General features: G+C 43.9%; 1 protein-coding gene across 1 annotated transcript in view; it reads right to left on the bottom strand.

Annotated features, from left to right (window-relative positions):
* The window catches only part of cntn2 (contactin 2), a 25,988-nt gene extending 25,833 nt beyond the window's left edge, over window positions 1–155 (bottom strand). Inside the window, exon 1 of the mRNA XM_062546328.1 lies at window positions 56–155. The gene's annotated coding sequence lies outside the window, so the exon portion shown is untranslated. The remainder of the gene's footprint in view (window positions 1–55) is intronic.
* Between the last annotated feature and the right edge of the window lie 11,762 nt (window positions 156–11,917).

Below are 11,917 nucleotides of genomic sequence, written 5' to 3'. Positions count from 1 at the left end.
TTTAAGAAACCCCAATTTGCGTACTGAAGTAACCACAAGTGAGAAAAAATCTTACCGTAATAAGACGACAACGATAACAGGAAAGATCTGGACGCAGGATGTTGCCTTAGTGGCTGTTATGACTCCCAGCAGATGAGATGCGTACACTACCGATCATGCGCAAGGCGGAGAGTGATGCAGCGCGCATCTGATGCTCCGTGGAGGAGAGCAGCCGACGGGATTGTCAGATAACAGGAGCGCCTCTATCCCGATGTGGGCTATTCGTCAGCGCAGCTACACGTCTGGCGCTCTCCCCTATCGCGTCAGGACGTGCTCAGCACAACTGTTTCCGTCGTTAGTGTCTCAGATCGCCCTCTCTCGCAGCGCTTTCGCTTTGAGGAACACCTCTCTCTCTCCGTCTTTCTCTCACGCACACCCTCTCTCTCCACCCCTCACTCATCCAGCACGCTCCAATCCACTGCTTTCATTCACTGGCGCACACGGCAGCACCAGCCCCTCCCTGACTCACCTTCGTTGTCTCCTCAGACTGAAATGAAAACAGAGAGAATAACGGTGTTGTTCGGCCCTTTGTTGCCGGTCCTGGTCTCCCCTGCGTACTGAAGCATGTGCGGAGGGAATTGGGGGGGTGGGTGGATGTACGCCCTTCCCCCCTTCCCACCTCTCCAATCTGCAACAATATGCTCCTTACACACGCAATTGGGAATCACACAATTGGGAAGCACACTCGCTCCCACACACACGCACGCACGCACGCACGCACACACACACACGCACACACACACACACACACACACACACACACACACACACACACACACACACACACACACACACACACACACACACACACACACACACACACACACACACACAGGCAGACACCCACACAGCATGATTTTCGTGTCTCACACAATTTCACAGAAGCTACACCTGGTGCCCGAGAAACGATTGCACACACGTTTTCTCGAGGTGACTTATTAGCACCTGCCCATATCACATCATGAAACACCTTGTGATTCTGTGGTATTATACTAAATTCCCAATACGACAGGCACCACCCAATGAACAAGAATGATTACAAAGTCAGTGTGGCAAACAAAGAAAAAACATCAACTGTTTTACTGACTTTTACTTATGCATCTTATTTTCCGTTTTGAATCATTAGCACTATTTGTTTTATAACTTTTAATTGTGTAATTTATTACCTTTAATGGTGTGTTTTATGTCTGGTAGCATATGTATTTGAATTGCTTTTTATATATTCTATATTCTATTTTTATTTGTCCCCCATTTTGATTGTTAGTAATATTTTCTGCTACCCATGCAGTCACAATTATGGTTCTCAAGCATCAGATTAAAATCTATGCAAAGTCAGTTTCACTCAAGTGTATGTGAGAGAGAGTGTAAGACTATAGCAAATGCTCTGGACAGTTAGGACACTATAGATTGTGCTCTAATTAATGCAATTTAGTCTCCCACAAGTGAGAGAAAGCCACCTAATGAAAAGCTGGTTGACTTGCCGGGCTGCCACAGGACAGATGTTCAGTTCAGATCTGAGTGACCTTTCTGACCTCCCACTCGGATAGCTGCTCTGAGATCAGCAGCAAAGGGCAGAGAGCTACCGGGTGAGATAATGGACGTTATCAGGGGAAGTCGCCAAGGCTATGAATTCAATAAAGAAATTCAGTCAGTCAGACAGACAGACTGCCCTGCCCATGCATGGAGATGAGAGAGATGTATCAGGCCATGAGAAAAGATTCAGTTACCATAATGGACTCAGAAATGTAGTAAGATGACACCTATCAAAAACTCTGAGTGTACCCTGTAGATTTACTTAGTAGCCTACAGGACTGAAATATTATGGCTGTTTTTCGCCAGAAAAAAAAAGATAATTGCAGAATGTGTCATATAATGTGCAACATAATAAATAAATTATAAACTAATTTTCTGAAAAAATTGCATTGTCTTTGTATCTGTATTCTGTAGAGGTCAGTGTTAATGAACGTCTTTAATAGCCTCGCATGGCCTCTGCAGTTCCCACTTATCTTAATGATTTGATGCCGTGTTCTATTTAGCTGATGTCTCTCTCCAGCACATTTTGCACGGATAGTTAAGAGCTTCGTGAGTGCTCAGTTTAGCTCAGTAACTGCTTGAGCAGAATATTTCCCTTTAGATTTTGTCTTTGGGAGATGACATCCTACAATAGCAAATATTTGACATATGAATCTCATACTGTACATATAAAATGTGTGAGCAAATGTTATCCTGAAATGAAATACAATTTGTGTATTTACTTAAGAAATGGACTGATTATTCAAAATCCCCTATTCTAAATTACTTCTTGGGCTGATCTGTCAGATTCCAGGCCTGTGTTGCATTAAGTTAATGTTTCTATATGGAAACCACACCCATGCAAGATGCAACATATCCAGACAGCCAGAGTGACAGCCAGACATGGTTGCTAGCTACAGACATTGTCAGATGACACGAGGAGTGTCCAGAGTGTTTCGACCCGTTCCGGGAACGTTCCCCCCTGTCTGCTGCTCTCCTCTCCGCGGGCTCATGCGATACAGCCGGGAGGATGCTGCCTGTCGTCTCAGCGCGGACTCCCTTGGGAAGCCCCCCCGCTACCAACCTGCCCTCCCTGCCCCAGACCACTCTCACAGGTCGTATTCATTTTCATATTAGCGGCTCACACCATGCAACACAAAACAGCTCTCACCCAGAGCCATTGGGGACCATATGTTTCTTGTCTGTTGGTTGTTGTTGGAGTTTTTTGTTTCTCTCTCCATGAACTGCAGCAGTTTATTCACTAGTAATCACTGGTTTGGCCCTCTCTTTTTTTAGGATTGAAAAAGGAAAATATTCGAATGAACGTAGAAATCTTATTCACCAAATTCACTTTTTTAAAAAAAAAAAGATGTTTTGAAAAAGTCAAGTCGAGTTCATTTATTCGTCTCCCTTGAGAGAAATTTGGTTTAGATACAGGGTACTGCTGCACAGACAGACATAGAACATACAGAGACAGCAATGTGTAAAAACAGCCAAACAAAGACAGAAAAGATATAACTGATAACCAGATAAGGACCAGAGTGCAAGAGGATCTGAGCTGTGCAATCTGCCCCACCTGATGCTTAAAAGTACAGTGCTAATGCACATTTAAAGTGCGGTGCAAAATGGTTTGAGTAATTCGGAATTGTTACTCGGAGCCTCGGAGGACATTACTATGATAAAGCAATACACTAGCCAATTTAGTTACCTCCAAAGACAGATATGATGATTCAGAAAGCAGTGAGACATCCACAGAAGAAGACACATGAATATCTTACAGTAAAATATTGCAGTGATGTGCTACATACATACTGTATCTGAGGATAGTTCAATATCTTAATATATTTATAAGACTAGAAAAGCACTCAGAGAGCGCAAACCTCCACCAAACCTCCACCAAGGATCACTCCCAAAATCGTTTCTTCCTTGGGTCATTTCAGACCTTCCCTGAAAATTTCATTGAAATCCATCCATAACTTTGAGTTATCTTGCAAACAAACAAACAAACAAACAGACAGACAAACAAACCCTGATGAAAACGTGTTGGCGGAGGTAATAAGATAAGGAGTCATCATCATCATCATCATCTAAATAAACTCAACCCAGAGTTGTGCCTTCTCCTTTGAGGAAAACCTTTTCATTGTATGCTCATGTTGCACCGCATGAATGTCTTTTGATAAGTAATGGGGGTACACATGGCCACATTATCTTGGTCAATAAATGCTTATATGATGTAATCCTCTGTTCTTGGCTATTAATGACAGAGCCGTGATTGAGCCTTGGGCTGGATTTCCCTAAAGCTCCCAGTGGGGAGGAAAGCCTTCTGTTGCTGTAAAGGATCAATACGTTTGATTCCTTAGCGATGCCTAAAAGCCCACCGAAACCCAAGTGCTTTACCCTACTGCTGCCACCATCCACTACTGTCAGGGTTGACGGATGACAGGCAGGATGACATCCCACCACCACCCATCCCCTGGAAGAGACTGCAGTCTGTCAGGAGCGATAGCGAGCAATCATTTTTGGGCTGGAAAAAAATGGGTAGGCTTTCATACGATTTCCTTCTCTCTTCCCCTCTCTCTCTCTCTTTCATATGCACATATGCACACACACACACATGCACACGCACACGCACACACACACACACACACACACACACACACACACACACACACACACACACACACACACACACACACACACACACACAGGTGTGCACAATCCCATCTCCTGCTCTTAGTCAAATGGATGACATTACAAAGGTAACATTTCTGCTCCCTGAAAGAAGCACTCGTGCCACTCATTCTGACTTCCACTGAAACCCTCTCTGAAAGATTCTGTTGAGAGATTCTTGGACTAGTTGAGTTTCACTTTTTCTTCCTCCTCCCTTCATCTGCCCACTCTCTCCACCTCCACCGAAGCTCAGCTCAGGGACTATTAGCATTTAGATGGCTGGTTTTATTTGGGCCTCTCCTTACCTCCCTCCCTCCCTCCCTCCCGGGGGAGGTATCGCCTGGGGCAGACAGTCTGCAGGAGAGATGCTCCAGGGCCTGGACAGGAGCCCCCAGTGCCTGCTGCCTGGGATGGGATGGGATGGGCATGACTGCCTTTTAAGAGCCAGTGCTCCACACATGCGGTATGAGAGCACAAAGCTAAATCCCTGCGCTTCGGCCTGACATAGAAGAACAGTGGATAACAAGGGCACGGCTCAGTGCAGAACACACAACCTAGTCCTGCTTCAAAAGTCTGTGCAGAGGTTGAGGAATGCACTGAAGGCACTGCAACTTGTTTTGTTCAGCACAGTAGAGTCAGCATCGTGATCTTCTGGGACTGATACCATAACACTGCTGTAACATCAATGGAATTGGCCGTTTACACCAAGAGCGTTAACTATAATGATAACTATAAACAAATATTGCTCTCGTTAATATGAATTGTTATTGTTATGGTTATAGTTATGGTTATGGCTATCGTTCTTGGTGTGAATAGCCCTTAACACTGCTATTACACTACTGGGATTGATACTACAACACCGCTATAACATGCAATAACATGCAATAACACATTCAAACACAAACACATACAATCCATATGGCCATTACCAATGAACAGGTAGCCCCTGTAATCCTCCTCCATTAAACATGCTGGACTGACTCAACAGACAGCCCTGTGCAGTGAATGTTTCATCTTTGACATGGGTAGGCCTATGGCCTCTTGGCTTAGCTGGACTGGTGACCGAGGTAGAGGAGAACATGTATCAAATGTTAAAAACTGGACATCAAAACTATGATGGACGTCTCACTGTTTTCATCAGGGATATTGGTACAAATTGGCATTGGCACAACACTGGAACCCTTTTTTTTGCAGTACCATTAAGATATTAAGAGCATCCATCATCTTTACTAAGGTTTAAAATTAGGCATTGGGAACAACATCAATTATACACGATAACTCTGAATGATGAATAAAAAACTCTGAAAGAGTTTGAGCAGATCCAAGGCAAATTTATGCTGGTTGGTTAGTTTATAAAAGTTTGAAAGAAACCTTTCGAGTCAGCTGTTTGTATGCCCCGAGGGGAACTCCACGCTATCCCATGAGGAGCCCTGGGTGAAAACATCCTCTTTGGATGCTGAAAAACTTCATAAGGGGCTTCTAATGTGCAGTGGAGTATATGGTTGTTAAATCAATAGTTAGCCTATATGGCCTAGAGTGAGACAACCTTGTAGGAAATGTAAAGTTATAGAAGTTGCAGCAGAAGAATATCAGCCTCAGCATGGCTACAACTGGGATCAGTGTCTAAAGCGCGTCTGTGACTGTGTGTGTTTTTGGATACTCAAGGTAGATGGTTGTAAGGATATCAGGAAAATCAGGATCGACATATCCCAAGTGTAAGCCAATCAGACAACCTCAAAAGAAATGGATGTTCGTGTCTGTCGGTTAGTTCTGCGATATGTAATGGACAATGGGTATGGGTTAAAAATAGATACTGGACAAATTGAAGCGCACACATACTGTAAGCACAGATGTAAGCAAAGATGTTGCTTACAGCACCCATATTATCAGCAACATCTCAAAGAAAGGAACCACCACCCTCTAAATATCTGAAAAATATTAGTTCAGCCATGAACCTACTTTCTCCTTACTCCTGTCTCTGCAAAATGGAGTCTAGCCTTCCATTTGGCAGAGAATTTCAAAGTCTAAAAAAAGTGTTTGACAAACGGCCAGGGAGACTGGGACTTCTAATGTCTCCAGGACCTAGCCAGTCGTATGATCGGTGTGCCATCCTGGCACAGCACCAACCGGGGCATAGACAGGAGGGGAAAAGTCTATCTACCAATTGACAGGGAAAGGGGCATTTTTTTTGCGAGCCAACCTACTTAATTACCACCCTGAGAAGATGACCGTGAAACTGATGGCAGAGTAGAACATCATCTTCCTCGAGGGCAACTGAATGTTTATCCTCGTGATTTGATGTCTCTTTCTCATTCCAGCAGCATGAGTGTTCATTTTGAAACGGCCTTCAGATGCCCCGCTGACTCATATACTCTTGTAGCTGGAGAAAGTCTGGAGTGTTACACAGTCTTATGTCTTCGTTCTGAATTCAATAACTCCTTTTCAAAGCTTTAGCCTTTTTCTTTTTGTTTTGAAAGGCTTTGTTGAATCCTGGGTGCTGCTAAAATGCCTTGAATCTTTATGAATCGTTGTTAATGATATGCAATGCAACAATTATACAGTGTACACTACGCAGGCACAGCATATGTTTACAGTACAGATGGCTGGTTTTTCACAATGTGAGACCAATTAATAGGGAAATCTGTAGCCTGCCAATCATATTGGCGATGAATGACAGGGAAAAGAAGAGAGCGGGGAAACAGACGCACGACAGATGATGTGTACCTAACCCCCCATCCCCACCCCCACCCCCTCCCACACACACACACACACACACACACACACACACACACACCACCAACTCTCTCACTCACTTACTTTCATTCCCCCCAGCACACAGCCCTTCTTATCTCAGTGGATGGCCCTCATGGGACTGGACCCATTAAAGCCCATTACCCGACAGAGGGAACAGGAGAGGACAGGACCATCGATCCTGCAGGCGGGGTGGGCCGCTCCACCGCTCGTCTGTTGGCCCTTCCTCGGGAGGTCTGACATTTCCAATCAGCCGTCCGAAGTTTGGAAGTGACATTGACTCGTGTCGCGAGACAAAGGCGGACTTTGTGCATCCATCTGGTAACAAGGTTTTGTGCCAAAACCTCGGTGCCTGCAACCCTGACTGGCACTCTCCCAGTCACACACCCCTCCCCATCACACACATACACACAGATACACACACACACACACACACACACACACTCTCTCTCTCTCTCTCTCTCTCTCTCTCATACACACACACACACACACACACACACACACACACCACCTTCATCCCCTCCATGCTCCCTCCCCAAATAATAATAATAAAAAAACAATCTCTTGACTCTGACAGAACCAATGGGGAAGAAATAAATAACTGAGGGAATAGTTAAGTGAATTAATTTCATAAAGCACTTCCTCTTTGGAGTGGTGGCATGCTGTGTGCTCCTCAGATGAAAGCAATTTGCCGACGCTGCACATCAACCAACAACCCCCCCCCCCCCCCCCCCCAAAAAAAAGGAAGCGGCATTTCCACGGGCGACGGCGGTGCTCTGCTAAGTTAAAAAGCGAGACCCATCTCGGAGGTGATTATTATGCCTGACGGTGCCCGGCGGCCCCTGAGACTCCGCTCCAAAAAACAGCCAGGATTCCGCTTTTCACCATTCCGCTCTAAACGCTGAAGAGGCCGACTAATACAGATATCAGTGACTCCGCTCCGCTCACAACAAGTCGACCACACACTCCATTTGAAGAGATATCTGAGGGCTTTTTTTTGGAGAGGGGGAGAAATCGGCGCACTGTGATTAGAGCAGTGAGAGCTGATTATCAATTAGTGGTAATTATCAGTGTGCGGGGATTAGTGGGATGTTCTGAGAATGAGCAGTGGCTGGGCTCTCCACACAGCTTAGAGCTGGAAGGCAAATAGATTGGTCCATTTATTTTTTTTGAGAAAAAGACGGAGTGTTGCTTGCCCAGGGAGGGTGGAATATGGATGACTCACAGGCAAGTGTGCAAATCAATCACAAGACCAAAGTGCCAGGTCTCACCATTAATTAAACATGCTTTTAGGTAGAGAATGGTGTTTTTACTTAGCAGAAATTAAATTGAACGTTTTGCCAGCCAGGGAGCAACAGCAGGGTATTGCTGAAGAACAATGGTGCAATGATGAAAGAGGAGCTTTTTTAGTTAAAAAGACCTAATGAAACAAATGAAGCTACATTTTAAAATGTATACCCTCACAACTCACTATGACAAATAGGCCTACAGTTGGGAAAAGGCAGCAAAATGAAGATTCCAACTATGAACCTATTAGAATCATTACAAACTACTAAATATATCTCATGGTTATATTTTACTAGCTGATTAATGTAAATTTAACAGCTAGCTGATCAATTTCAGCAAAAAATCTAACTTGCATCTGTCTCCAAGTCTGAGTGCATTTTGATTCCCTCGGCCAAAGTGAAAAGGGCAGAAGGAAACAGCAGTTCAAAAGGACAGTGACAACAAGAAGTCATTAATCTTATATATTCCATTTAAAGACTATAGACTATATTTATTTCATCTTGATTTGTATTAGTTGTAGAGCATTCCATGGCCTACCAGATCAAATGTGTGAATCTCCCTCAACAAAGACAAATGCTCTTGCGTTGTGTCAATTTATCCAGAGGGATTAGAGTAAAAGTGACACCCTATGCACTCTATCCTGTGCCAAAATGTTATTCACACAGCAATATCTGTTGTTTTTTTGACATTTTTCTTTTGCAGAGCCCCAAAGACTCCAAACACTACACTAATGATGGTATGCATATTTCCCAGCATCCTTGTTCTCTTACTTTTCCATTCCGATGTTATGTTCAGATGTTCTTCTTATGAGCTGTTTCTTCACATTTATCAGGGGAAGATAATTCCAAGTAAACACAATAGAGCCTCAAACAGAGTGAAGCAACAAAAGCCTAGAAGCACAGAGCCCTCAACATTTAATATCATATGGGCTAGCACTCCACATTTCATTTCATATAGGCTATAGTCAATGTCTAAAAGTCTAGAAGCATTTTAACATTCACATTTCATATCATACAGGCAATGTCTAAAAGTCTATTTTTACATTCACATTTGCAGGTATTTTAGTGCACGCTGAAATATTAATGAAAATACATTAACTTCACATCGTGAAATGTGGACTTAATAATGCAATGATATGTGTGCAAAAACTACTTATACAAACTTATACATTTTACATTATAAAGCCTTATCAAGTCTTATTATCACACCAACTGTATGCACACACTAAAATAGACATCAATTAGAACATAATCTTTGTATTAGCATTATTAACAATGTAGTGTCTATTCAAGATGATGTAATAGCAGGCGGGATGTACAGTATATAAAGAATAAAACAGAAGCAGATGGCTTAACTCCGTGGCATAACGTGAGGAGAAGCCCTTCACACAGCGCAGGGGCTCAAGAAGCAGCAGCCAGTGGCCGGGCTAATGAAATGTAAATCTGGGGAGAGAGTGTGGATCGTTTTAAGAGGTGTGCTTAATTAATAAAAGATGGCCTTGTTTTAGGCTTTCCTCCCCCCCCCCCCACACACACACTCCACCCCACCCCTGGAGAGGGAAAGGGTGGTGGGTGAAGAACAAGGGTAGGGGAGGAGCGCTCCCTGTCTTTTGACATGTGAGCTAATTGCCATACAGTGGCTTCGGTTGGACAGCTGGGCCGGGCAGTTCATTAGGGGGCTTTGCTGTTGCGGGCTTAGGGGCAAGGTCCTCAGGGACAGAGAGAGAGAGAGAGAGAGAGAGGGAGAGAGAGAGAGAGAGGGAGAGAGAAAGAGGGGGAGAGAGAGTGAGCGAGAGAGAGAGAGGGAGAGAGAGAGAGGGAGAGAGAGATAAAAAGGGAGAGGGATGGAGGGAGTTGGAGGGGGGGCGGACCTTCCTCTCCCCCCTCTGGTGTTACAGTGAGGGGTCAGTGGCTGCCCCTGTTCCCCTGGCCTGATGCCTTAAGTAACATTAATAATTGACGGCGCACAGTGAGCGATGGAGGCTGTGGCTTTTAAGTGGCGAGTGAGGCTCAGCTCTGCCCTCTATGACAAATGAACAGTAACGTGATTACACAAAAAGGAGCTTCCCCCCAAACGCTCGCTAAAAGTCTCTCCTTGACAAATGATTGACTTAGGAATGACTTCAGATTGTGTCTGGAAGATGGATTGGCAAACGTTGCATCAGTGTCAGGCATCCCACTGCTGTCTCACCTCGCACGATTCAGGCGTCACATGGATTTAACTTCACCAGTATAGTTTAGTTCTGTTGTTGTGCACTTAGTAATACTGCCACGTGAAAACTTTGGCAACTTTAAGGTTTATATGGACATTCATATCGTTGCAGACTTTGATATTGTTTGCCAGTGCATGCTGCATGCAACACACACTGTCTATTGTGTAATGAGTTGTGGCAGCGAGAACGCTTTAGCAAGTGATGAATGATGTCATTAAGGTGTTTTATCAATGCTTGACTGATGGTTGATTTTAGTTATTTTATCTATCTACATGTCAGTGTTGTGTGTGTGTGTGTGTGTGTGTGTGTGTGTGTGTGTGTGTGTGTGTGTGTGTGTGTGTGTGTGTGTGTGTGTGTGTGTTGAGCAAGAGTAGGAGGTGGTGTGTGTTCTAGGGGGAATTATCCAAAAGGCACTCTGAAAGATTGGAAAGTGTCCAGCAGGGTCCTGAAACTGGACCATTGTCAACCTGACAATAATTGACCTTGCCACAGTCCTGATTGATGGTTTAGGGTTTATGTAGAAGGGAGTGTATGAGTATACATCAGTCTCCATGTATTCATATCTCTCTTTGTCGCCCCCAAAATGTTATACTATTACCACTCAAATCTACAGAGTTAATGATCATGAATGCTTGAATTAATGTTTGCAATTAAGGTTTGTAATTTTAGATTCTTCTAATATCATAATTAATATGAAGAAATAATTGGCGAGGTTGTTTGCTTGTGTAATCAGTCCCCTGGTAGCTCTCTAATATGTATGGCATTATCTCCTGTATGAGACCAGCAAGCAGAGGAAAGTTAATTAGTTTAAATGCTATTTCAGGCTTGCTGCATGAAGAAACTTGCTTAATAGCATTCACCATTGCAAAACCTCATTGGCTAGTTCCCATCCAACTCAATTATTAAATAGAACCACCATTTAAGCCAACATTACAGAATATAATTGATACAACACACACAAATATGCACTGTGTGTGTGTGTGTGTGTGTGTGTGTGTGTGTGAGAGAGAGAGATAGAGAGAGAGAGAGAGGTCTATTTCCATAGCTTTAAGGTGGCAAGACTGGGGGTGTCTCTCATGCAGTGTTTATACGTCCTCCCTCACTCCTCGGGCCTCGATCCTCACTGATCTACATAAAGAAAGATAGAAGAAGGCTAGACTACCCCATTGTTGCCGCCCCATCATTCTTTATGTAGATCAGTGAGGATCGAGGCCGGAGGAGCGAGGGAGGACGTATAAACGCTGCATGAGAGGCACCTACTGTCCTACATTTGTCTCCTCTTGTCTATTGTCTCGTTCCCTGCTTGCAAAATCGTGCTGCATCCTAAGTTAACACAGGTAGGTTTTATGTCCCCTTTTCCATGGAATATGGATCCATGTTACAATAGTAGCATTAACCACCCCCAGTATTTAACTAATACACAAATGTATGTAATGGTTAGTGACA

This window comes from Sardina pilchardus, chromosome 9, assembly GCF_963854185.1.
Source record: "Sardina pilchardus chromosome 9, fSarPil1.1, whole genome shotgun sequence".
In the NCBI taxonomy this organism is placed as follows: Eukaryota; Metazoa; Chordata; class Actinopteri; order Clupeiformes; family Clupeidae; genus Sardina; species Sardina pilchardus.
The sequence above is the reverse complement of the archived record's forward strand: the minus strand, read 5'-3'. Positions and strand labels throughout refer to the sequence as shown.